This window comes from Meles meles, chromosome 18 (genome assembly GCF_922984935.1).
Source record: "Meles meles chromosome 18, mMelMel3.1 paternal haplotype, whole genome shotgun sequence".
Taxonomy (NCBI): domain Eukaryota; kingdom Metazoa; phylum Chordata; class Mammalia; order Carnivora; family Mustelidae; genus Meles; species Meles meles.
In genome coordinates this window covers 1,896,034-1,921,499 of record NC_060083.1, presented here as the reverse complement: position 1 = coordinate 1,921,499, position 25,466 = coordinate 1,896,034, and the positions used below count along the sequence as shown (strand labels likewise).

General features: G+C 44.4%; 1 protein-coding gene across 6 annotated transcripts in view; it reads right to left on the bottom strand.

Annotated features, from left to right (window-relative positions):
* SPECC1 (sperm antigen with calponin homology and coiled-coil domains 1) overlaps positions 1–25,466 on the bottom strand; it is a 268,950-nt gene that overhangs the window by 204,777 nt on the left and 38,707 nt on the right. Inside the window, exon 1 of one of the 6 annotated variants that reach the window (XM_045985034.1) lies at positions 24,156–24,173. The exons of 1 other annotated variant lie outside the window; for it this stretch is intronic. The gene's annotated coding sequence lies outside the window, so the exon portion shown is untranslated. Of the gene's footprint in view, positions 1–9,405; positions 9,510–18,697; positions 18,717–24,155; positions 24,174–25,466 lie in introns of those variants that run through there. 4 more of the 6 variants (XM_045985031.1, XM_045985032.1, XM_045985038.1 and 1 more) reach the window with 4 other exon arrangements.

The following is a 25,466-nucleotide window of genomic DNA, read 5'->3' as shown; positions in this document are numbered from 1 at the left end:
CTTTTCCTGTAACTGGATTTCACAGCTGCCTCCCGACACGCACAAAAAGCTGGGAATTATTTCATGGGCCTCCAAATTCCAAGCCCTTTATCTGTGTGCCTCTTACATTATCAATGCTGCTTTTGTATGATCGTGTAGGTCAAGCCTGGGACTTACCTTCCTAAACGGTCAGAAGGCCAAAGACTCACCACAGGTGGAAGATTAAAAAATGCAGCTCTTGAAAATCTGGTCCCATAAACATACAGGTACCACTGCCACACACACACACACACACACACACACACACACACACAGGTGTGAGATCATCAAACTAATACATCCCATACCTATCAATAAAAAGGAATGAATGACAGACACACAGAATGACAAGGAGAAATCTCAAAAGCATTGTCTTGAGAGAAAGAACCAGACACCAAGCACTACGTAGAGTGTGGTTCCATGGATCTGAAATGCTAGAAGCACTGAAAATAACACAGGGTGATAGAAAGGGGTCGGCGTTTGCTGGGGTGGGGGGCTGGGACCTGGACTTCCTGTAAAGGGCCACAAAGGGAACTTTGCGAGCGATAGGAAGGTTCCATATTGATTAGTGGTTCCATATCTTGATTGTAGTGGTGGGCCCATGGGTGTGCTCATTTAGCCCAAGTCATCAAATTGCACATTCAAAACGGGAGCATCCGCGGAGACTCGGAATCTGGGGACCTAATGACGGCCCTGTCACTGTCCTTGGTCAGTCACCAAGTTCTGCCCCTCGGATTGCCAAAGCCCTCCCGGATCTTCCTCTTCCCCTTAGTTCCACACTTTGCATCTTCACGGGGATCGAAGAATTATTCCTGGTTTCCCTACCTAGACTCGGGCCAGCGTCTGCCACCACGGTGCTCGCAGGCTTTCTCAACCACAGCCTGCTCGAGTCCCTCCCCTGCTCAAGCCCTCCCACCGCCACCCCTTCCAGGAGAGAGCCTCAGTGCCGCGTGCCAGGCTTCCTGCACCCGCGTGCCCACCCCCGGCCCCACCGCCCCCACTCTCTCGCACGCCCCCTGCAGACACCTGCTCCCACGAGGGACGGCTTGCAGCTCCTCGGAGGCACCGTGGCCCCCTGCAACTCCCAGCCTTCCCACGCACCACCGTCCTTTCCGGGTGCGACACTCACCCCACTCCCCCAGCCTCCTGACTCCCATTCACCACGCTGGGCTCAGCGGAAGCGTCCCCTGACCTAGTAAGTTCCAGTGGCTCGGCTCCAGCGCTGGGTCGCATGCCCCTCCTTAAGCCTCGGCATGGGTCACACTGTGTCACACTGTCACGGCTGCTGTAACCGTCTGTCTGTCCACTAAGGACGCAGGTTGGGCACCATGTCTTCAGCTCCGGATCGCCAGCATCGAGCAGATCTCCGGCCCACAGAAGGAGCTCAGGAAGTGTTTCCAGGCGTTTCTAGTGAACGACGGACTGCTCCAGTGAATGAATGAATGAATGAATGAATGAATACCAAAGGACAGAGTGTTCGAACGCCGCCAAAGGGCTATGATGTGTGAGGACAGGGGAAACGGAAGGGCTATGAATGCCTGAGGACAAAGTTGTGTTGGAGCCAGACTCTTGTTCGGAACTAAAAGTGCCTCCCCCGATCCTGTGTTGCAGTCCTCACCCCCGGCCTCACACTGACTGTGTTTGGAGACAGCACCTGTCAAGTGGTGACTGAGGCCAAAGGAGGTCACTGGGGTGAGCCCTCCGGCCAGAGAGTGGTGTCCTTTCAAAAGGAGAAAACGGGGACACAGACACACACCGAGGGAAGACCGCGTGAGGACACAGGGCAAACATGGCCGTCCACAAGCCAAGGAGGGGACCTCAGAGGGAACCGACATGGCCGCCACGTCTATCTCAGGCTTCTAGCCTCCAGAACTATGAGGAAATTACCTCTGTGTTAAAGCCCCGAGTCTGGGACCCTCTGTGGCAGAAAGGGCATTCCAGTGAGAGAATTCCAGTGAGAGCCAAAGGCAGCGAGGAGGACACAATCACGGGGTCAGTGTTCCGGAGTGGTTTGGTTTGGCGGCAGGGGATGAGCGGTGTGGCAAGTAGAGCAAAACAGCCCTGGAAATAGGGTTGGCAGCAGACTGCGGAGGTCCCAAAAGCCCTACACCCCTTGGGTTAAGGGGTGTAGCCTTTCCTCTGTAGCCCAGTGTGCCTCCTCCGTGTGTGACGGGGTCTGTGCCTGAAGGAGGCAGCGGGCTGGCAGGACCCGGCATTCCCGAGGCGGTCCCTGTGGGGTTGGAAGCCGAGGCCACTGTGTGTCCCAAACTGGAGCATGTGAGCCACGGGGCCGCTGTGGTGGCTTTTGGGGACAGCAACCATTTGTTAATTTAAAAGTTCTATATGTATTTTAACACGTGAAACTTGGGACTGAGCTGTGGCTCTTTTGTGGAAAGGGCACTGATCAGGGCAACAAATAAGGGGATTCTGCCAACCACAATGGCCGCATGCCATTGGCTGTATGGTCAAGTTAGACCCCACATCTGCTCAGATCCTCTTCTGACTTTTTTGCTCACCCCTATCCATAGTGCTCCTGTTCAAACAGCGACCACGTCCCATCACTTGTCTGCTTGAAGTCCTCCAGCGGGCCCCCATATCCCTTGGAGTCTAATCCCCAGCCCCGGCCTGCAGTCCCCACACCCGAGCCTTCTCTCCTGCCACTCCCCTCCATTCCCTGACAGTCGCTGCATTGGGAATAGCAAAGTCAGGCCCCAAGGGACTAGCGTAAATTCACTCGTTCACACAGTCAAACAGCTGGGGACTGTTTCATTCATTTGTTCCTCCAACAAACCTTCTTGGAGCACCTGCTGCCTCTCAGGGAGGCGCGCCACACCAGGATGAGCAAACACAGACATAATTCCTGCTCACCGGGAGGTTCATGGTCTAGAGCAGGGGACGACCATATGGTTCCCAAAATGAAAGATCTCCACCGTGAAAGCTTCTGTAGAGAGTCACAGTGTGCTCTCAGAGCTTAACGTGGGAGGGGGGTATGGCCAAGCCATGGAGGACAGCCCGAGAAGGCTCCACGAGGAAAAGATGACTCCAGGAAAAGATGACTCCGAGATAAGGGGCATTAGCTAGGGGCAAAGGGGCAGAGGACATCCACAGGCAGCGGGAACAGTCAGGCAAGGGAAAGAGAGGCCCTGGCAGGAGGCGGGAAGCAAGTGTGAGGGACTTGAGGGGATGAGAGCAAGCAGGAGCCTCAAACACCAGGCTGGACAGCAGGGCCTCGAGGAGGGCCTGATGGTGGCCAAGGAGACCCCCGCCCAGGTGCTCAGCAGCCCAAACCTATTCACTCAAGCCGCTGAGCACGTCCCACTGCGGACGGGCTCCTTCCAGGCAGCGAGGGCTCCAGGTAGCGCTGGGGAAGCCGGGAATCCCAAAACCCTTCACTTAAGCTCATCAGTGAGACTGAGGACAGGTCCCCCCAGGCAGTGGGTGCACGAGCGAGTGGTTCTCCAGCCCCCAGGCTCAATGAAGACTTTTATTCACAAGCCAGACCAGCCCCCTAGGATCTTGAACTCCATCTCCTGCAAAAATCCTCCCCAGCCGCTCTGCTGACTCTCCCCAGGGTGAGACGAGTTAGGCTCTCCTCATTAGGAGGTGGCCCCTTGCCGCAGTTCCAGGTGCGCCTCCAAGGGCTGTCTCGGAGGGTGACCCCTGGCTCCCTGGCTGTCACGTGGCCCCAGCTCACCTCACCCTTGGGAGTGTACAATAAATCACTGCTCTCCAGTCTCCCTCTCCCATCTCTTTCTCGCAGCGCCTTTGTCCTGAAATCTACTGGCTAACAAAGTCATCATAGACAAGAGTCCTTTTCTACTGGCTAAATATCTAACCCTAATACACGCTCCTTCCATAAAGAGCATCCCTTTGTGATCAAACGACCTCGTAGGCCTTACAGACCGGGTGACAGAGTTCTGCCTTCATTACCGGTAAATTTTCGTTTTAGTTTGCAGAGTTGGCTTTATTTTGTTTTCACGATTTCTCATTTACTCAAGGGAGTCCACAGTTTCCTTTTAAAATATGTTAGTGATGTCAGTTTTTGGAAATTTGATAAGTAAGCCATGGCAGAAACGATGAGAAAAGGGAATTTGGAGGACTACAGTCTGAGGAATGGGGGTCCCAGAAAAAAGGAGAAAGCGAACAGCAGGAGGAGTGGAGAGAAGGGGACAGAGCGGGAGAGCTGGAGTGGTGGAACCAACGCGGGCTTCTAAGTGGCTGGATGCGGGGGGGGGTGGAGGGGGGCAGTCCCCACTGGTGCTTTTCTTAGAATCCTCCCTCTGCTTGCCCCCTCCTGAGCACTCCTCTAAATGGGCTCTCAGCTATTACTCTCCTTATCTGGTAGCTTCCCAGCAACGCTCATGATTGGGGATGAGTAATTGGTTAGTGGGTTTGCTGCTCCCACAGGGCTGGCCCGTTCCCTCTCCTGCTCACCCTTGTCTCCGCGGGGCCTCGTGCACGGCCTGGCTGGGACTCGGCACTAAGGTATCATCCGGGCGAGTAACTAGATGAATGGCAATTATGAAGGTCGGATGAACGTTTTGAAAATACAGATAAAGGGGGGCGGCTGGGTGGCTCAGTCGGTTAAATGTCCGACTCTTGATTTCGGCTCAGGTCGTGATCTCAGGGTGGTGAGACTGAGCCCCATGTTGGGCTCCAGGCTTGACAGGGAGTCTGCTGGAGATTTTCTCTCTCCCTTTCCCTGTACCCCTTTCCCCCATGCCCCCCAAATAGATACACCATTAAAAATAAAATAAGGAATAAACAGGAACACAGAAGAATAGGAAGGGGAGAGGCACGGTGTGTCTGGGGTGGGGTCTATGAGCCACCCACGTGCGGACCCCCTGCAAACAGCAGGAAAACAGAGAGGGAAGCTGCTTAGAGGTCAGAGCTCAGCAATGACGCAGCTTTTCCTCTCTGCCTCTCAGGTTGAGTTTTCTCAACAAGTTCCTTGCTTCTTTCCCTAAAACATAAGTGAAAGCCTGTAAAGAATGTGAAAACACTTTCCTAAAACATAAGTGAAAGCCTGTAAAGAATGTGAAAACACTGCCACCCAAACACATGCTTCCTAAAATTTGTCTTGTACTTTCCCAGTTTGTAGGCCTCTACACCTGGGGTTCTGCTCCCTAAAATTTTCTTGCCTGTGGGCGTGGAACAATGCCTGTCTGTCTTTCTATCTTACACAAATAATAGACAAATACAGACTTATAGAAAAATTCAAACATAGAAATATACATAGCAAAAGGTGAGAGACCTTGCCCTTAATTCCACTTCCCATAGTAAACAGCCTGATATTACACACCCACTACTTTTTTAAGATGAATTTGCATATACATACAAATAAAAAAAATAGGCAGTGTAAGTTTCTTACTTTTTTGAGAGAACAGGAGCACACATGCAAGTGGTGGGGGGCAGAGGTGAGGGAGAGAGAATCTTAAGCAAGCTCCCGGCCCAGGGCCAAGCCCGATGATGGGTTTGATCTCACAACCCTGAGATCATGACCTGAGCCGAGATCAAAAGTCGGACTCGTAACTGACCGAGGCACCCAGGTGCCCTGGGAGTTCAGGTTTCTTAATATAAATAATGAAATTTTAAATGTAAATATGATCACCCTTGTATATGCTTACTTGAAAATGTACCAAATTGTTCTGAGATACGTTAAAGGTTATTTTACATCTTGGTAGATTTTGTAAAATTGCCATACAAAAAGCTTTACTAATTCTTGTTCCTTACATTTGTGACTGCCGTTGCCCATCTCCATATGTTCTCTTTGATACCAGATAACCTATTTTCGATTTTTGCCAATCTGTTGCAAGGGAAATATTTCATTAGTATTCGAATTTGCATTTCCATGGTTCTTACTGACATTGAACATGATATGTTTATTGATCAGCTATATTTCTTCTCCTGTGAATTACTTACTTACAAAAATAAATATAACTTGCCTATTTACAAATTGTCCTTGCCCGGTTTTTCTTTATGTATTTGTCTTTTGCTAACTGATTCGTGGGAATTCTTTATTTATAATGGGTAGTAATCCTCTGTGGTGTGTGTTTTGCATATGTATATTTGTTACTTGCCTATCTTTCAATGTACCAAGTTTCTTAACACATATAGAGCCAAATGTTCTTTCTCTGTCTCGCAAGACTGTGTGAAAGTTTGTCTTAACCCAAATAGGGAAAGAATGACACATTTGACTCTATGTAAGAAAATATATGATCTATATTTCTTAATACATATTATATAAGATACATACTGTACATTTGTGTGCATAAAACACATACATGTATGCATGAAATATTCTCTACACGTATGTATATAAATCAAATACTGTTTCCAGTGTTGTTTTTTTTTTAAATTTAGCTTCTGTTTCCTCACCCTAACAACCCACGTAGTGGACATTATCTATTACTATCCCCATTTTACAAATAATAAAACCAAGGGACACATAAGTTAGGACTTAGCAGCCTGCCTGAGTCCACACTCTTAGTCAGTACTTCATGTTGACTCCACACAACATCCTCTCTATATATATATCACCAAAGCAACAAAAATTAATACAGTGTGGGGCGCCTGGGTGGCTCAGTAGGTTAAGCCTCTGCCTTCAGCTCAGGTCATGATCTCAGGGTCTTGGGATCGAGCCCCACATCGGGCTCTCTGCTCAACAGGGAGCCTGCTTCCCACCCCCCACCCCGCCTGCCTCTCTGCCTACTGTGATCTCTCTCTCTCTGTCAGATAAATAAATAAAATCTTTTTAAAAAATTGAAAATTAAAAAAAATAATACAATGAGATAATGGCACAGAAACAGCTGCTATAGATCAAACAGATAACAAAGAAAAATCTTTTAACAGAAAAGCTGAGGAACCAGAGAACACAAAGATTTCTCATAAATGATGTTGGAAAAACTGTTTGGCATTATTTTAAGTCAGTTTGAGCCCACTTTTCACATCATCCACCCAAATACAAACTAGAAGGAAAAAAAATCCCTTAAAAGAGAATAACAGGTCTCTAAGGTAAGAAGAATCAAGGAAAAAAAAAACGATGGACAATTTGGACTATGTGAAAATGTTAAATGGCTGCATTTTTAAAAGATTCGTTTTGAAAAGGTGACCAGAAGGCTGGGAAAAATAACTGACACAAGTATGGCAAATAAATCTTACCAAAAACATATATAAATTAGCAAAAAAATCCCCACTAAAATCCTAACAGATGAGCAAAAGAGAAAGTATAACTTATAAACAAACGTGAAAAAAAAAAACCGTTCAAGTTAATTATACTAAAAGAAATGCAAAATTACAAAGGGTTTCTGTTTTGCCTATTTTTTAAAATCATATTGTCCTTGGTGAAATGGATGAAATCAAAGGGGGAATCTCACACACAGTGCCGATAGAGAGTAATTCAGCACTGTTAAAATAAATGTTCATGTCCCTTTTATCTAGTAATCCCATGTCTGAGAATCTACTCTACAGAAATGATCCAGAAACCTGGGGGAAATCATATGGACAATGTAGTTACTGAAGTATTCTTTTTTTTTTTTAATTTTTTTAAAGATTTTATTTTTAAGTAATCTCTGCAACTCAACATGAGGCTTGAACTCACAACCCCAGAATCAAGAATCACATGCTTTACTGACTGAGCCAGCCAGGGGCCCCTGAAGTATCATTTATAATAGGAAGAAAATAAATAGGAGAAAAAGGAAACAACCCAATTTTCAAGAACAGAAAGTATTAAGTAATTTATGAAACAATCACTGACTAGAACATTATACACTATTAAAAATAATCGTGACGCTAATAACATTTAAAAAAACCCTACAATATAATATCCAGTTGTACACGTAGAAAAAAGTATAGAAATTTTAAGTTGTTTGAGGGTGTGGAATTGAGTCACTATTTTCTCTAATTTCTAAATTTACTGTGGATTTAGAAAGACCCAAGTCCCAATCCCAGGTGCACCACTCCAATGAGTTACAAAAATCTTTCTATGCCTCGGTTTCCTTGCCTATAAAGTGAAGACCATAAATGCAGCCACTTTACGGGAGTGTTTTGAGAATCAAATGAGATAACTTGAGTGCTGTGCCTACCAGCTAACAAAAATGTTATTTTTGTCACATGACAAAATGTATACGGGTTTGCGTGGGGGGCGGGGGGATTGAAATGAGGAAGCTACTTCACACATAGTGTCTGTTTCCACTTGAAAGTTTAGTATGGTTAGTTTCGTGCTCTCCCTACTTTTGTGGGTTTCTCCTGCTTAGACAACAATTACTTGTAAACCCACTTGGCCAAGGGAACATTAAAGGAAGTGAAACATCTACTCTCCACTAGAACCGTGTAATGTAAAGATATGTCGTCTGTGGAGCTCAGTAGTAAAGGAACAAAACGGAGCCATATTAGTGAGTCCTGCAGCAGAAAAAGGGAATGTGTGTGTCTTTTTTCCCCCCCTTTGCAGTCTAATGAGGTGGGGAAAATCACATTGTTCGAGTAAACTTCAAACATCAACTTCCTTCATTACTGAGCTAAATATTTTATCCTAATAAGACATTAGAGGAAAAAGGATAAAAACAAAAACAAAACAAAAAAACCCTAAAAACTTCATTTCCAGAAAAACAGAATGGTGAAGAGACATTTCAAAGCAGCCTGTGCCTTTGGCTGGGGTGAGGATGGGGCTGGGGGCTGGGGGAGGGTTAGTGCAAAATACTGTCTAAACAGAAACTGTATAATAAGTCACTTCCTAGAAAAGCCTCTATCTTTGTCTCATCTTTGAAGTTCTGCCATCTAGGCCTCATGAGCGCAATGTTTGGCCCAGATATTAAGCTCTGGGACATTATCAAGCCCTCTGCAAGATGGGAGGGCACACTCCACAGTGCTCACCTTCAAGGGCAGAGGGCTCTAGAACTTTCCGGGGGCCTAAGAACCAGTCAAGTGGGTGGTTCTCTGTCCCACACTTGCTGAAAAGAATGCACAGAAGCAGCCCTATTCACTTTGGTTGTGAAAACGGATCTCCATAGTACTAGTAATTAGTACCCACAGGGAGGATTTCTTTCCCCCCAGACTCCATATATTAACTTAAAGTCAGCATTAATGATCCTTACTTCGCAAGATGAAAAAAGTAATAGGCAGGGGAAAAAAGACTATTTTTTTTTTCAAGATGTCAGAAGATGAGTTTCAAATTCCTTCTTAGCCCCCCAAAAGCATATATGTGTAGCATTAAATGATCTAGTCCATGAATCACACCCACAAAAATGTATTCATCAGGCCTCAGTCATATCAGGGTTCACTGGGTCTGTTAGACATTATACCTAAAGAGAAGAACCTCTTCCCCCAGAAAGAGCTGTTCTTCTAAGATTTCCCATCCCCATCTTAAATAATAACCAACTATGTACTTACTGCAAAGGCTTTGGCTTCTTGCGCCTCCCGGGAGCTGCTGACCTCAATCAGCAAGTCAGCCGCACTATTCTGGGGTTTGGTGCTGGCCGAGGAGGAAAACCACACTCAAGGGGCCCAGGCAGTGAGCATCTGAGCAAAACTTCACTCAGGAAGCAGGCGGGCTCCAAGGCTTCTGACAGCCTCCCCCCACCCCACCCCTCCCTGCTCCCTCTCCCTCTCCCTCCCTCCCTCCCTCCCTCCCTCCATCTCTCTCTCTCTCTCTCACACACACACAGACACACCCACACACACACCCACACACACTGCAAAATCACTTCTCTCCTACCGGTTCCTGAATACTTAATTTGTACCTCTCTACAACACAAGGATTTAAAAACATGGGCTGACCAGCACGTTGCTCTTTCACAACCTGAGATATCAAACAGAAGGGGGAAAAAAAAAGAAAAGAAAAGAAAAAAGCTAGTCTGTCTTCCAAGGTGAGTTTGCCCCGAAGCCTCAGGGCCCCTCACTTGCCATAAGCTGTGGGCTGTCGTGTGTTCTAGGTGGGATGGGGAAGTCAGGCTACGATCAGAAAACCTTTCAGAGCAGGCAGATCCCGTGAGCTGACTGAAAACGTTCTTTGAGGTGAAGCACCTAAACCTCCGAGCCTCTGGCTGTTGGCTGAAATTCCCTTATTTTCATTCTAAATATTTTCATACCTAGTTTTGAATTTGGAGAGTTCCAAAATTACACGCGCACCCTCCCCAAACCTGAGGTCCACGTGTTGGGCTACTTCGGATGGTCTGCACGCCCCAGTGACGATGAGCCCTGCCTGTAAAAACAGGGAAGGAATTCGCGAAGGTAAACAAGCAACACGGGTCCTATCTGCCCTCAGCAAGAACTGTAGTCATCGGGGCTGAGCTTAGTCACTGCCACGAGGTGGGGTTTAATTGCGATTTTACTGGATAATAGGGGTGAGACTTAGCCAAGTATCTCTTACACGGCAGACAGGCTTTACTTAGGAGGCAGTATGAGTCTGCAGAGCGTCGGGGACACGGAGTCCCCCCTCATATGCAAACTTTGCCTTTCTAACAACAGATCACAGTAAGCTGTGGTCCTGCAGCTGAGAGCTGGCCTTCCCCCGCAGGCGCTGTTCTTACAAACGTGGCCCCATGCCACCCTGGCAAACGCCTCTGCCTTTGGTGGCCTTCCCTCTGAAAGAAAGCAACAGACAATGCATGGGACCTGCTCTCATGGAGAATATCCATCCTCCCAGGGCAGAGCGGGGGGCAGGGGAATAATGGGACCTAACTCACCTGGGGGTCATCTCCCCCTCCGCCCCCAACCCACCACTCCCTTAAGCAAAAGAGCAAACTGATTGGCTTGACTAACTGGATAGTTGATCAGGAAAGCCTGTTTTCTTCACCTTTCAGCTCTGCTTCCCCAAGTTCGATGCATTCAAACATGGTGCCCTTGGGATGGGAAGGCCTTTCCCGGCAGCATTGCGCGATTAGAAGTCTGTGGCATTCGAGACCTCAGAAGACAGGCACTCCTCAGAGAAGAACCTCAGAGCGAGACACTGTCCAGCCCCGTGGTAAGGGAGAGGGACCTGGGTGACGGACAGCCCCACTAGTTATAAGAAGAGCAGCTCCCAGACGCCAAAAAAAAAAAAAAAAAATGCTGGACCAGCAAAAAGATACAAGCTAGTGCACTGGCTTAAGCCTTTCTTTCTTTCTTTCTTTCTTTTTTTTTTTTAAAGATTTTATTTATTTATGACAGACAGAGATCACAAGTAGGCAGAGAGACAGAGAGAGAGAGGGGGAAGCAGGCTCCCCGCTAAGCAGAGAGCCTGATGTGGGGCTCGATCCCAGGAACCTGGGGTCATGACCTGAGCCAAAGGCAGAGGCTTAACCCACTGAGCCACCCAGGCACCCCTGGCTTAAGCCTTCCATGAGATTGCATCTTACCAGTCAGACCGTAAATGTATTACCAGAAGGACAAACACAAAGTGTTCAGGGTGGCTATTGTGTGTCATTTCTTTTTTAAATTCACACTGTATTTTCTAAATTTTCTAAAAGTTAATAAAAAATTACCTAACTGTATAATAACACAATATATCTAAGTAAGTTATTGTATGCTAAACAAGTTCTGTTTATGAGTGAAAATATGTATAGAATATCTATGAATAAATCTGGTAAGAAAATTGCAATCACACCCCCCCCCCCCAAATCGATAACATTTTACTGAGCAACAGAACAGAGGACTGGATGAAAAAACATCCAGTTTGATGAATGATATTCATTCTGCACAAAATAATTATGTAAGTGTATTGTAATTCCAACAAAAATTCTAACACGATTAAGAGTTATGAAAAGGATGCCTTTTAAAACTATCATAAAATGTACCTGGTAGAGTAATTCTTCTCTATAGCAGATATAGAATAATTTATTCTTCTCTGTAGAAGAAAATTGTTGAAAAAAATATGAAAAGGGACTTGTACTGTCAGATATTAAAAGAGACCAGAGAAATAAAATAATTGCAGTGTTGTGGTTCAGGAATAGAAACATCGTAAATGGATCACAACAAATCCAAAAATAAGAATTAAGATAAAGATAGCATGACTAATCTGAGGATAAAAAAATGGATTGTTTTTAAAAATGGCATTGGGAAAATGGGCTAAACATTTAGAGAGAAAAAAAAAAAGACTCTTATCTCATACCATGTACCCAAATGATTTCTGATAGAATAAAAATTTAAGTGGAGGAAAAAAAAAAAGCATCAGCATTATTAGAACTAGAAGGAAAGAGGGGCGCCTGGGTGGTTCAGTCGTTAAGCATCTGCCTTTAGCTCAGGTCATGTTCTCCAGGTCCTGAGGTCGAGCCCCGCATTGGGCTTCTTGCTCAATGGGAAGCCTTCTTGTCTTTCTCCAACTCCCCCTGCTTGTGTCCACTTTCTCTCTCTCTGTCAAATAAATAAATAAATCTTTTTAAAAAATGAACTAGAAGGATAGAGAGGAGATTGTATATCTGAACAAGGTGAGAAAGGCTTCTCTGAGCCTACACACAAAGGCAGAATACATAAGAAAAGACCAATTTGACTTTGGAAATAAATGACCTCTGCAAATAACAAAAACCCTATAAAGAAAATAAAGATGCCCGGGACAAAATGAGACACACATCTCTGCACCACCTCCAGTTCAGTTACTCCGTTTGTCGGAACACAGCCTATGACAGCGGTCAGGGACGAATGCAAAACTGTATGTGCAGGACTTTATGCTGGTCCTTGATTGTAACAAGGACGACAGAGGCAAGAACTGAAAGTCTAATTAGTTACATTATGGTTTATCCGTGTAATTAAACACCATGCAGCCATTAAAAGTGATACAATATCAATATCGATATCAGTATTCCCTATGACATAGATGTAAAAAGCCCTAACGAGGCACCAGCAAACCAAATACAGCAACGTGTCTAAGGGATTACATACCATGACCAAGTGGGATTCACCCCAGGAATTCAAGGTTGGTGTGACATATGGCAACCAATCAACACAATACACCATATTGACAGAATGAAGGACAAAACCACAGGATTTTTCCAATGGAGGCAGAAAAAGCATTTGACAAAATCCAATGCCCTTTCATAATAAAAATATTCCATAAACCAGGAATAAAAAGGAAATTCCTCAATCTGATAAAGGCCAACAACAGACACCACACTTAAGGGTGAAAATCAGAAAGCTTTCCTCTGACATCAGAAACGAGACAGGGATGTCTCTGCTCTCACCACTTCTGGTCAACATTGTATTGGAGTCTTTAGCCAAGGAAATTAGGCAATAGAAAGAAAGCCAATCAGATTGGTAAGAAAAGTATAACCATCTCTATTATCTAATGATCTTCTATGTAGAACGTCTCAAAAAATCTATAACAAAACAGAGCTAATAAACTTGTTCAGCAAGGTTGTAGGATACAAGGTCGTTATATAAAAATAATTTTCAATTCTGCATACTTGCAATGAACAATCCAAAACAGTAAGAAAGCTATATTACTTAGTAATATATTTAAGAAACTATGTGCAACAGTTGTACATAAGAAACGATAAAACACCGAAAAATGTTACAGAAGTCTTCAATGGACTCTTCATGTTCATGTGTTCTAAGACTTAAGAGGATAATATTCCTCAGACTGATCTACAGATTCAATGCAGTCCCTATCAAAATTCCAGTTTCTCTTTTTACAGAAATTGACGAGCTAATTCTATAGCTCATATGGAAATGCAAGGGACTCAGAATAATCAAAACAATCTTGAAAAGAAGAACAAAGCTGAAAGAGTCTCACTTCCCAATTTGAAAACTTACTACAAAGCCACGGATTGCTTGGAGCACTGTGTGTTCTAAATCTTTATTATTTTTTTTAAAAAGATTTATTTATTTGACAGTGAGAGACACAGCAAGAGAGGGAACACAAGCAGGGAGAGTGGGAGAAGGAAAAGCAGGCTTCCCGCCAAGCATGGAGCCCAATCGGGGGCCTGATCCCAGGACCCCAGGACAATGACCTGAGCTGAAGGCAGATTGTTAACGACTGAGACACCAGGAGCCCCAAAGCACTGAGTGTTCTAAAACTTACTACAAAGCTATAGCAACCAACACTATGTGGTACTGACACAAGGATAGACCTATGTAGGTCTGTAAAATAGAACTGAGAGTCCAGAAATGAACCCATACTCTGAGGGAAGGTGATCTTTGACATGAGAGCCAAGACCATTCAATGGGGGTAAAAGCAGTCTTTTCAACAAATGGTGCTTGCCAGCTGGATATCCATATACAAAAGAATGAAACTAGACTATTTCATATTATAAACAAAATTATCTCAAAGATGTAACAGCTGAAAACATCTTAGAAGAAAACGTAACTGTAAAACTTCATGACCTTGGATTTGTAATGTTTTCATAGAGATCTTAAACACAATCAACAAACAAAAAAATTATGTAAATTAGCCTTCCTAAAAATTAAAATCTCTTGTGCTGCAAAAGGCAGTGAAAAGATAACCCATATATAACAGAAGAAAATATTTGCAAGTCATAATATCTGATATACGGGTCTGTTCTCCAGAACATGTCAAGAACTCTTATAACTCAATAATAAAGGGGCAAATAACTCAACTAATGAATGGGCAAAGGATTCAAAGAGACACATCTCCAAAGACAGATGTACAAATATGTACATATACAAATGGCCGATAAGCACATAAAAAATCTATAAGCACATAAAAAATGTTCACCATCATTAGGTTAGAGCTAGGCAAATCAAAGCTACAAGGAGATACCACTTCACACCTACCAGCAATGGGTACAGCCAAACAGACAGGAACAACTGTTACCAAGGATATGGGAAATCAGAACCCTCATCCATCGTTTGTGGGACGGTAAAACGGTGTGACTACTGTGAAAAAAGTTTGGCAGTCCCCCAAAAAGTTAAGCACAGAGTTACCATTATGGCCCACGATTCTACTCCTTGCCCCTAAAAAACTGAAAATAAGAATTCAAACAGAAATCTGTACACAAATATTCATAACAGCACTATTTGTGATAGGCAAATGGTAGGGGGGAAAAACCCAAATATCCATCAACTGATAAATGGATAAACACAATGTATATCTATACAATGGGATATTATTATCAGTAAAAAGGAATAAAGTAAAGAAAAAAAATAAAGGAATGAAATGCTCATCCATGCTACAACGTAGGTGAACCTTGAAAATTTTATATTGAGTGAAAAAAGCCAGACACAAAAAGCCACATGCTGTATGAGTACATTCATATGAAATTTCCAGAATAAGCAAATCCCTAAACACAGAAAGTAGATGAGTGGTTTCCATGGGATGAAGGGAGGGGCACAAAGGGGGAGTGACTGCTAACAGTTCCAGGATTTTGGAGGGGGTTGTGGGCGTGACAAGAGGTTCTGGAATTTGATAGTGGTGCCTGTTGTGCAAGTTTGCGAATATACAAGAAAACCACTGAACTTACACTTGAAAAGGTGAATTTTATAGTAAGTGAATTACGTCTCAATTTCAAAGTAATACTGTGAAATATTTGATGATACAGAATAATGATAACACAGTGGAAAATCCACTATAAATGGTGTGTATAGTAGGAGGCCTTATTCACTGAGGTAAAAGAAAAAGGGACTTAGAGAAACTTTATATGTTAAAAATGGCTATTCTTGGGGGCGCCTGGGTGGCTCAGTGGGTTAAGCTGCTGCCTTCGGCTCAGGTCATGATCTCAGGGTCCTGGGATCGAGTCCCACATCGGGCTCTCTGCTCGGCAGGGAGCCTGCTTCTCCCTCTCTCTCTCTCTCTGCCTGCCTCTCTGCCTACTTGTGATCTCTCTCTGCCAAATAAATGAATAAAATCTTTAAAAAAAAAAATGGCTATTCTTGGCACCCTTGTTGAAGATCAGTTGGCCATGGAGGCAAGGATTTATGTCTCATTCTATTAGTTTATATGTCCGTCTTTATGCCAGTACCATACTATTTTGATTCCTATAGCTTTGTAGTTTGTTTGTTTGTTTGTTTGTTTGTTTATTTATTTATTTATAGAACATGAGCAGGAAATAGGATGCCCCATCTTTGTTCTTCTTCCTCAGGACTGATCTGGCTATTCATGTTTTCTTTGTGGTTCTATATGAATTTTAGAATTGGGGTTTTTTAAATTTCTACAAAAAATACCATTGGGATTTCAATAGGGTTTGCAATAAATCTATAATGGGGAAAGGATAGTTTCTTCAACAAATGGTGTTGGGAAAACTAGATAACGACATGCAAAAGAATGAGATTGGACCCTTATACTGTACATCAGATCAACTCAAAGTGGATTGAAGACTTAAACGTAAGCCCCCAAACTGTAACACCTCTAGGAAAAAAAAAAAACAACAGCGAAAAACCTTCGTGACATTGGTCTTGGTAATGATTTCATCCATACGACACCAAAACCACAGGCAACAAAAACAAAAATAAACCAGCAGAACCTGCAGAACATAAATGTGATAAGGAGTTAATCTCCAAAATATACAAGGAACTCTGACAACTCAATAGTAAAAAAACAAAACAAAACAAAACCCCCCAATACTTGATAAAAAGGTGGGCTAAGGACTTGAACAGACATTTCTTCAAAGACATACGAATAGCCAACAGATATGTGAAAAAAAGGTCAACATCACTAATCGTCAGGGAAATGCAGATCAAAGTCACGGTGAGGTATCACCTCACACCTGCTGGGATAACTATCATAAAAAACAAAACAAAACAAAACAAAAACTGAAAGACAGCGTTGTTGAGGATGGAGCAGTCGGAACTCTTGTACATAACTGGTGAGAATACGAAATGGTGCAGCCGCTGCGGAACAGTGTATAGTACGGAGGGTCCTCAAAAAATTAAAAGTAGGGGCGCCTGGGTGGCTCAGTGGATTAAGCCGCTGCCTTCGGCTCAGGTCATGATCTCGGGGTCCTGGGATCGAGCCCCGCGTCGGGCTCTCTGCTCAGCGGGGAGCCTGCTTCCCTTTCTCTCTCTCTGCCTGCCTCTCTGCCTGCTTGTGATCTCTCTCTCTGTCAAATGAATAAATAAAATCTTTAAAAAAAAAAAAAAAAATTAAAAGTAGAATGGCCTCATGATCCGGCAATCCCACTTCTGGGTATTTATCCAAAAGAAATGCAACCAGGATCTCTAAGGGATATTGGCACTCCTGTGTTTACTGTGGCACTATGCACAGGAGTGAGGATATGGAAACAGCCTGAATGTCCACTGACGGAGGAAGGGGTAAAGATGTGATATGTGCGAACAACGAAATACCATATTCAGGTTTTAAAAAGACGAGTCTGCAATATTTAACAACCTCGCCGAACCTTGACGGCATGCTGCTGAGTGAAATCGAGGAGTCACAGAAAGCCAAAAACTGCATGATCCCACTTACACGGGTATCTAAAGTCATCCAATTCACAAAATCAAAGAGTGGGATGGTGGTTGCCAGGGACTGGGGGAAAGGGCGCATGGGGATTTACTAATCAATGAGCGTAAAGTTTTAGCCAAGCAAGATGAATAAATTCTGGAGATCTGCTATCCAATAGTGGACCTACAGCCAACAATAATATATTATTGTACACTTAAAAACTTGCTAAGAGGATAGAGCTCAGGTTAAGTGTTCTTACCACAATCAAATAAAATTCAAAAGATAAAATAAATTACTAAAAAAGAGACAGTTATCTCTAGTTGGTAGTGTTGACTTCCCTTACGCTTTAAAGAGTCTTCTCCACTAATTGCAATGAATATGTAGGAGTTTCACAATTTAAAAAATACTACTTAAGCATAAGAGCAATTATCTATCATGAGAGCATTAGACTCAAAATACTGATGGCTTATACTGCAGAAAGTAAGTTCATTTGACCCAAGGAAGACTTTCTTAATTGCAGAAATAATTATAAGCTGGATGAGACGTCCTTTGCAGGGACCATGAAATCTTTACTCTCGGATGGCCTAGAACAGGGTAAGACTGGCCTGCCGCGGCATGTCCGGTTGCTCATCTGCATGGAGGCTGGGCCGTGTCCGGGTGGTCTAGATCCAAGAGCTGGATGGATGAATCCAGACCAGTGCTGAAGGAAACCTCTGTGCGGGCTGAGCTCCTGTGTGCCTCAGTGGGAAACCCGCCAGTTCTCCAAAGAACAGAACTTCCTAAACCTTAGCCAAAAATGGAAGCCTAAAAATGCTCTGTTTTGCTCTTGCAAAATTAATTTATCAACTCTAAAAATAACTAGGACAAAGCCAAAAGGTGAAAGTGACTCTGAATGGGTTTCAAAGACATGCGTGTCAAATTTTTGCAAAGACTGTCACGGTCAGATCCTTAGGACTCTTGGACCCAAGAGAATCTGTTATGAGGCATCATGAAAGGACACACGCCCAGGGGTGAAGATGGTGAAGATCTTATCTTCGTGGTCTCTAAGCTTCAACCAGTCAGCAACAGACGCAGTCTCCATTACCGGAAAAGGATTATAAATATGAACTGTTTATCTGATGAATTCAGTAGGTCGTAAGGGACATGTTAATCTACTAACTAAACTTGACTCGTGCACGTAGTATAGAAATACATTTGCTCTTCTTTGTAAACATCTATCAAGCCTGACTGTAAACACTCATTCTCGGAGGAACTTGACTTCTATGGTAACCTAACCATCTTTCTCGGTGACTTTTTAATCTAGTTCTAAAGCATAACATTTCACTGGGAGAAATTACACAGGGAGAAGTAATTACAGAGGGAGGCACAGCGTACTGGGCAAGTGGTGGTTAGGGAAGTTGGCCTTCTTCTGAGCTCTGCGGCGAGGTCCATCACATCCTCCCCCAAGAAAACATGAAGCGGAGGCTCCTTCTGCAAACGCATGGCTAGGGCCAAGAAGTTTGTGGGCTTACACGTGACCATACGCGGATGCATTTTCTTTTTAAAAGGCCCTCCTGGAGTGCGAGGTTAATTCACACGCCTGAATCCTGAGAGGTCTTGCAGCCAAGAGGTGGGTCTGGCTCTGGAGAGGGCCCCTCCCTGCTGTCCTCCCACCCCCCGCACCCCCGCACTGACCACCTTCTGCGTGGAGCAGCACGCGTGCCGTCCACACCTCGCTTCCCTCCCGAGCGGAGCGAGAATGCCGAGCGAGGCTGTGCATATGTTTGAATTTGTCTAATCAGCCAGGAATAGGAAAGCAGCGACTCTTTTGGTTTCCAAGCAGATGTGAAACTAATTTTGGGAAAGAACAAGAGCCCCAGAGAGTCTGAACAATGACTCAGCCTCAGTCCCTCACAATTTCCATCACACTTGGGGACATGCCCACCAGCGACGCTGCCGCCACCAGGATTCTGAATCTGAACGACGCCTCTCAGACCTCTGTTCTTCTTCTGGCTGTCCCACCACCACACTCCCTCCGGCCTAGTGTGCTCCCCGGTTTCTAGTTCTTTCCCTCCCCTGCCAGACTCACTGTCTCCCACCTCCCATTCGAACCCCAAGATCCTTCCACCATGTTCCCCACCAGTCCCCGGGATGTCTTTACTAGGGCCCTGCTCAGGCAGCCACCAAATCAGGGACTGCCAAATCATACATTCGTTGTTGCCGACCTGGGTCTCCCAGTGGAACTATAAAGACAAAACCTGGGGCGCCTGGGTGGCTCTGTGGGTTAAAGCCTCGGCCTTCAGCTCAGGTCGTGGTCCCGGTCCTGGGATCGAGCCCCACATCGGGCTCTCTGCTTCACAGGGAGCCTGCTTCCTCCTCTCTCTCTCTGCCTGCCTCTCTGCCTACTTGTGATCTCTGTCTGTCAAATAAACGAATAAAATCTTAAAAAAAAAAAAAAAGACAGAACCTGCCTGAGGCCACGTGGCCCTAGGTATCTCTGAGCAATTGATTTATTTAACTCTAACTTGCTTCCTGTTGAACCTTTCCCAAAAAAGCATGTATGTTTCAGAATATCTTGGTCAAGCAAGGTGGCTCAGTCGTTAGGTGTCTGCCTTCAGCTCAAGTCATGATCCCAGGGTCCTGGGATGGAGGCCCGCATTACATCGGGCTCCCTGCTTAGCGGGAAGCCTGCTCGCCCTCTCCCACTCCCCCTGCTTGTGTTCTCTCTCCCCCATCTCGCTCTCAGTCAAATAAATAAATAAAATCTTAAAAAAAAAGATATCTTGGACAAGTTTAATTCAGAAGGGAGGATCATTAGCTTGACTGGGAGTATGGGTCAAGCCTTCTCCAAGTCAGCCTTAGCATTAACAAAGCTGATCTCCAGTCTCTAGCAGTCTGATTCCCGTCTCGTGTTTTGTTTGTTTTTGGGTTGTTTTTTTTTTTTAGGATTTTATTTACTTATGAGAGAGACAGAGAGAGAACGAGCTGGGGGAGGGACAGAGGGGGAGGGAGAAGCAGACTGCCCCCCGAACAGAGAGTCAACGTGGGGCTCGATCCCAGGACCCTGAGACCAAGACCTGAGCCGAAGGCAGACACTTAACCCACTGAGCCACCCAGAAGTCCCCTGACTCATGTTTCTTTGCTGATTTTGAGCTATATTTGTGATGGCATGGTGGGGAAGAATGATGTCAACAGTAATTTTCCAAACCCCGAACAACCACCTTTGATCTCTGGTCCCACCTTCCCTGGTATACAGAGAGGGCCTTCCCGAAATCCACAGTAAGTGGAAAGAAGAAATGAATACAGAAAAAAGCAGCAGTTAATGAAACGAAAACATTTTTTAGAATGGTCTAGAAGATGAAAAAAACTGAAATTAAAAACAAGAGAGAGGATGTAATTACATGTATGGATTTGTAAACTAGGCGAAACAGATAATTTTCTAGGAAAACACAGATTACCAAAATTAACTCAAGAAGAAACAAACAGTCACACAGAGAAAAGGCAAAGGATAAGAAGCGGCAATTCACAAAAGGAAAAATATAAAAATGTGAAAAGATGCTTAGTCCACCTAGTATCCAACAAACATGAACTAAATCAATGTCATGTTTTAAAGTCCATCTCATGGGCTAATATATTTGAAAGGGATACAAAGTGTCAGCAAAAATGTGGGAAATACGCACTTTCACACATTTGTGTATATGGTTTCCGGGAGGCAGCTGGAGTGGAGATTGTACAGGGGGCTTTTCATATTTTACTCTATTTCTATATTTGAATTTTTTAAGAATGTGTTTTTTTTGTTTTATATCTGAAATTTGAACAGTGGAATTCCTAAATCCATATGCACTAGAATTGATACCGAAGTATTTATTGTATGTTTAAGATCGGAGAACAAAGTAATTTGAAATAAGGAGATAGATCGTAAAACAGTTTATGGATCTGAAACATGGGTATAGAAAAGGAGAAACAGAAAAATAAGCAACCAAGTGCAGACTGCGTATGATACCAAAACTGAATGTACTAAAACATGAGCTTCCTGGGGACAAAAACTCTGTTCTAATCAATGCATAACCCTTGGGCCCTTACAGAGTGCCCAGAACAGAACACTTAGTAAATGAAAGAAAAATGGAAGTAAAGAATATCAGAAGGTACTCTGGGAATTTCGATTTCAGAAGAAGCAAATGAAACAATTCTGCTCACATATATTTCATAAGTTTGAAATGTAAAATTATTTTCACTGAAATCCTGTTATATTCTAAATATAATCAGGAAGTTCGGAATTTAGACTTGTGCTGGTCATCTTTCTGCAGCTGACGTTCAATTAAAAGAATGTGGTTCATCTTGGTAGTCTTGTTACTACATTTTCACAATATATTGTCATCATACTCATGTGCTGGTATTTATAGTTGTTAAAATTCACAATTCTGGGGGGTGCCTGGGTGGCTCAGTTGCTTGAGCATCTGCCTTTGGCTCAGGTCATGATCCTGGGTCTGGGGATCGAGCCCCACGTAGGACTCCCTGCTTTGTGGGGAGTCTGCTTCTCCCTCGCCCTGTACTCTCTCTCTCAAATGAATGAATAAGATCTTTTTTAAAAAATTCACAATTTTCACCTTTTTCTACTTTGTAGCATTATATATGTTCAGGAAAATTAACATAGCAAAGTGGTTCAACGAAATGTAAAGGTCAGGTTGCGAGTGATATAAATATGACTCCTGGGGCGCCTGGGTGGCTCAGTGGGTTAAGCCTCTGTCTTCGGCTCAGGTCATGATCTCAGGGTCCTGGGATCGAGTTCCGCATCGGGCTCTCTGTTCAGCGGGGAGCCTGCTTCCCTCTCACTCTCTCTGCCTGCCTCTCTGCCTACTTGTGATCTCTCTGTGTCAAATAAATAAATAAAAATCTTAAAAAAAAAGAAGAAGAAAAAATATGACTCTTAACAATGGTAAGATCACTACTGAACAGGATTAAGAGGCGAGGTGGAAGACGCGTGTCCTGTAGGTCGAGTGCCATCCCACATAGGCACTTAAGAAAGGGGAGTGCAAATAGGAGGTACACCCGCAAAGGCTGAAAAATTGGGAGTTTATTGGACCATTCACCCATTTTCTCCTAAAGCTATAGAGCATTTCACTGCTCTGACGAAGCTTGGGAAGGAGTGGCAGTAAGCCACAAACGCCTTCCATGTCACTTTCAACGTACAATGGCCTCTTTGGTAAACCACACGAGCTCTGCCTCAAGGGCGAAATAAGGTTTCCCAGTGCAAAACTGACGCATTCGTCCCCAAAGGAAAAGAACAAAACTCCCGCGGCGTCGCTTAAAGCTGCCCTCCTCGGAGATAAAACACATTCAGACACACACTAATGAAACCTCTTCAGGAAGAGCCCCCAAAACACACGGGTATGTTGGTCAGCAAGAACACAGAATGAGATATTAGCAAAATTTCTCCGTCAAAAAATGCACCGGACCTCAAGGAATGCCAGTGGCACAAGCCACGGGGGAGAGTGAGCCTACGTGTGGGCTGCCGGGTGACTTCGGTTTACCACTGACTGGAACCTCTGTGGATGAATCAGGGCCTTCCATGTGTGAGGTTCAAATTCAAGGGCAGAGGCACGCAGGGGAGAAGGAGCCCAGGGACCTGTCGCGTGGGCAGCCAGGAAGAGAAGCGCTGCGACACAGAATGAAGACACTGGGTACCAATCGACACCACGGCTGTTCTTCCCTAGAACGGCCAATGATCTAAATAATCTGATCTTCGTTTGGCACTGAAAAAAGGATAAACATTTTGAATCAAACCGCAGTCACAGTCTGTCTTTTCAGTGTGCGGTAGGACAGGGAGTACCGGGGTTTGCTTTCTGCTCTGGAATCCACTGCCTGTTAAGGCAAAAGGCACTCACGTGGATATCAGAAATGAGGCACAATATAAAACTATATCTTCCTGACACTGAGAAGGCCAAAAAGGCAATTTCTAGGATCTCAAATGACTGGCCTCCAGAGTATAGGTTAGAAATCAATATTTAGGGGCACCTGGGTGGCTCAGTGGGTTAAAGCCTCTGCCTTCGGCTCAGGTGATGATCCCAGGGTCCTGAGATTGAGCCCTGCTTCAGGCTCTCTGCTCAGCGGGGAGCCTGTTTCCCTCTCACTCTCTGCCTGCTTCTCTGCCTACTTTTTTTTTTTTAATGCTAGAATGTTTTAGAATAACCCGACGTGAACAAACTTTAAGTAGTTAAGTCTCCACCAGTTCAACTTCCCCAGCGGTTGACAGTTTCCATTACAAATTGAATAAATTTTCCGTATATTATTGCATCCTTTGAAACTACACAGAAATGCTGCAAAGCAATATAAACAAGCATTTTGTGATGGCGAACTTCCTCCTGCATGAGAGACAGGAGATCAAGCTGGAAAGCAAGATGGGGAGCAAACCTCAAACCGCTTTACCTGCCTTTGCTGAGGTGCTTGGATGTAGTAACCCTTAGCTGGTGAGAACAATTTCAGTAAAGAAGCAAAATGACCAGGCTTGCATTTCGGAATGACTGCTCTGATGTCAGTGTGGAGGACAAATATAAGGGAGTGCGATCGGAGGCAAGGAACCTGCCAACAGACAATTTAAACACCTTTGATGAGAAATAACCATTTAGAGACTGACAGCAAAATTCAAAGGAGGTGGAATCAAGAAGATACCTCCATGGAAATAACAGGACTTGATCACCAGTAGGATCTGGAGGAGGAAGGAGGAGTCTCCTGGTTTGGACACAATTTGCTGAGATTGGGAAAACAGAAGGTCGGCCATGTGTACTGGTTATCTATCACTGTGCAACAAGTTACCCACAAAATTTAGCAGCTTAAAACAGCGAACGTTTATTACCTCCCAGTTTCTGTGGGTCGGGAATCTAGGAGAGGTTCAGCTGGGTGCTCCTAGTTCAGGGTCTCTCATGAGGCCGCAGTCTGGATGTCAGCAGGGGCCGCATCATCTGAAGGCTTGACCGGGGCTGGAGTCGCACAGGGTTCACGCACATGCCTGGCAAGTAAGTGCTGGTGGTGGGCAGGAGATGTCAGTTCCTTTCCCAGTGAACCCCTCCTAGGGCTGCTTAAATATCCTTCTGTTACAGCGCTGGGCTTCCCCCAGATCAAATGATCCAGGAAGGAGAGCTATGAGGAGGCCACAATGTCCCTAATGACCTTGAAGTCTCTCACCATCACTTCTGCCTTATTTCACTAACTGTTAGAAAAGGTCACTAGGCCTGCCCACGTCCAAGGACAGGGGAGACTTAAACTCTGCCTCTTGATAAAAAAATAAAAATTAAAAAAATTAAAAAATAAATATAAAAAAAAAACTCTGCCTCTTGAAAGGAAAAGTACAAAGAATGGGTGGATAAATCTTAAAATCATTACACCGCATAAGTGGATAATGATTCAATTCATGCTGTTGAAAATGCTCAAGACAATTAGCTGGAAGTGTCCAGCAGGTAGATGAACACACCCCTAGGTCATTGCTGAATTTAGCAAGAATAAAGTTTCTAAAATGACAGAGTCAGAAGGTCACAGAATTAAGCAGAAAATGAAAGATAAAGGAAGTAGGGTCAGGTTACTCCAGTAAATTTCACCCGGAAAGGAAGTCAACAGTGAGCAGTCAGAGTAGGGGATTTGGGTGGACAAAGGTGACAAAGGTCTTGGTAGAATTCCTTGTCCATTGACTTGGGCCAGAGGAGGGACCTCTTGACTTGAGAGAGAAGGAAAAGGAGAAAGAAAGGGTGCTATCCACTGCGGTCCTTTCTCTAGGGCAAATAGGTAAGCAACAAACTGTCTGTTAGGAATATCGAGGGGACGCCTGGAGGAACAAATCTCACACTGGGTTGCTACTTAGCCCTCCCTACCTTCTCTTGTTGTAGGCAGACCCCGGCTACATCTCCCTAGCCTGTTGTAGTTTTGCCATTCTGACTTACCTACTTTCCTGTTCCCAAACCTCACATAACCCCTACTCCTCCCTGGAACGGCATTTGATTGGGCGGGCTGTAGACAAAGAGTGACTTCAGCTTGTCCTCAGAATCTCTCCTATGGAAAGTACCCATCAATAGCGCCAATTATTATTAAATTATTACGTATTATTATTAAATGGGGCCCTGCGCTGCTCCCAGTCTGTGGTCTAGTCGGACCCCTGTCTTGATCTCTAGTAGTA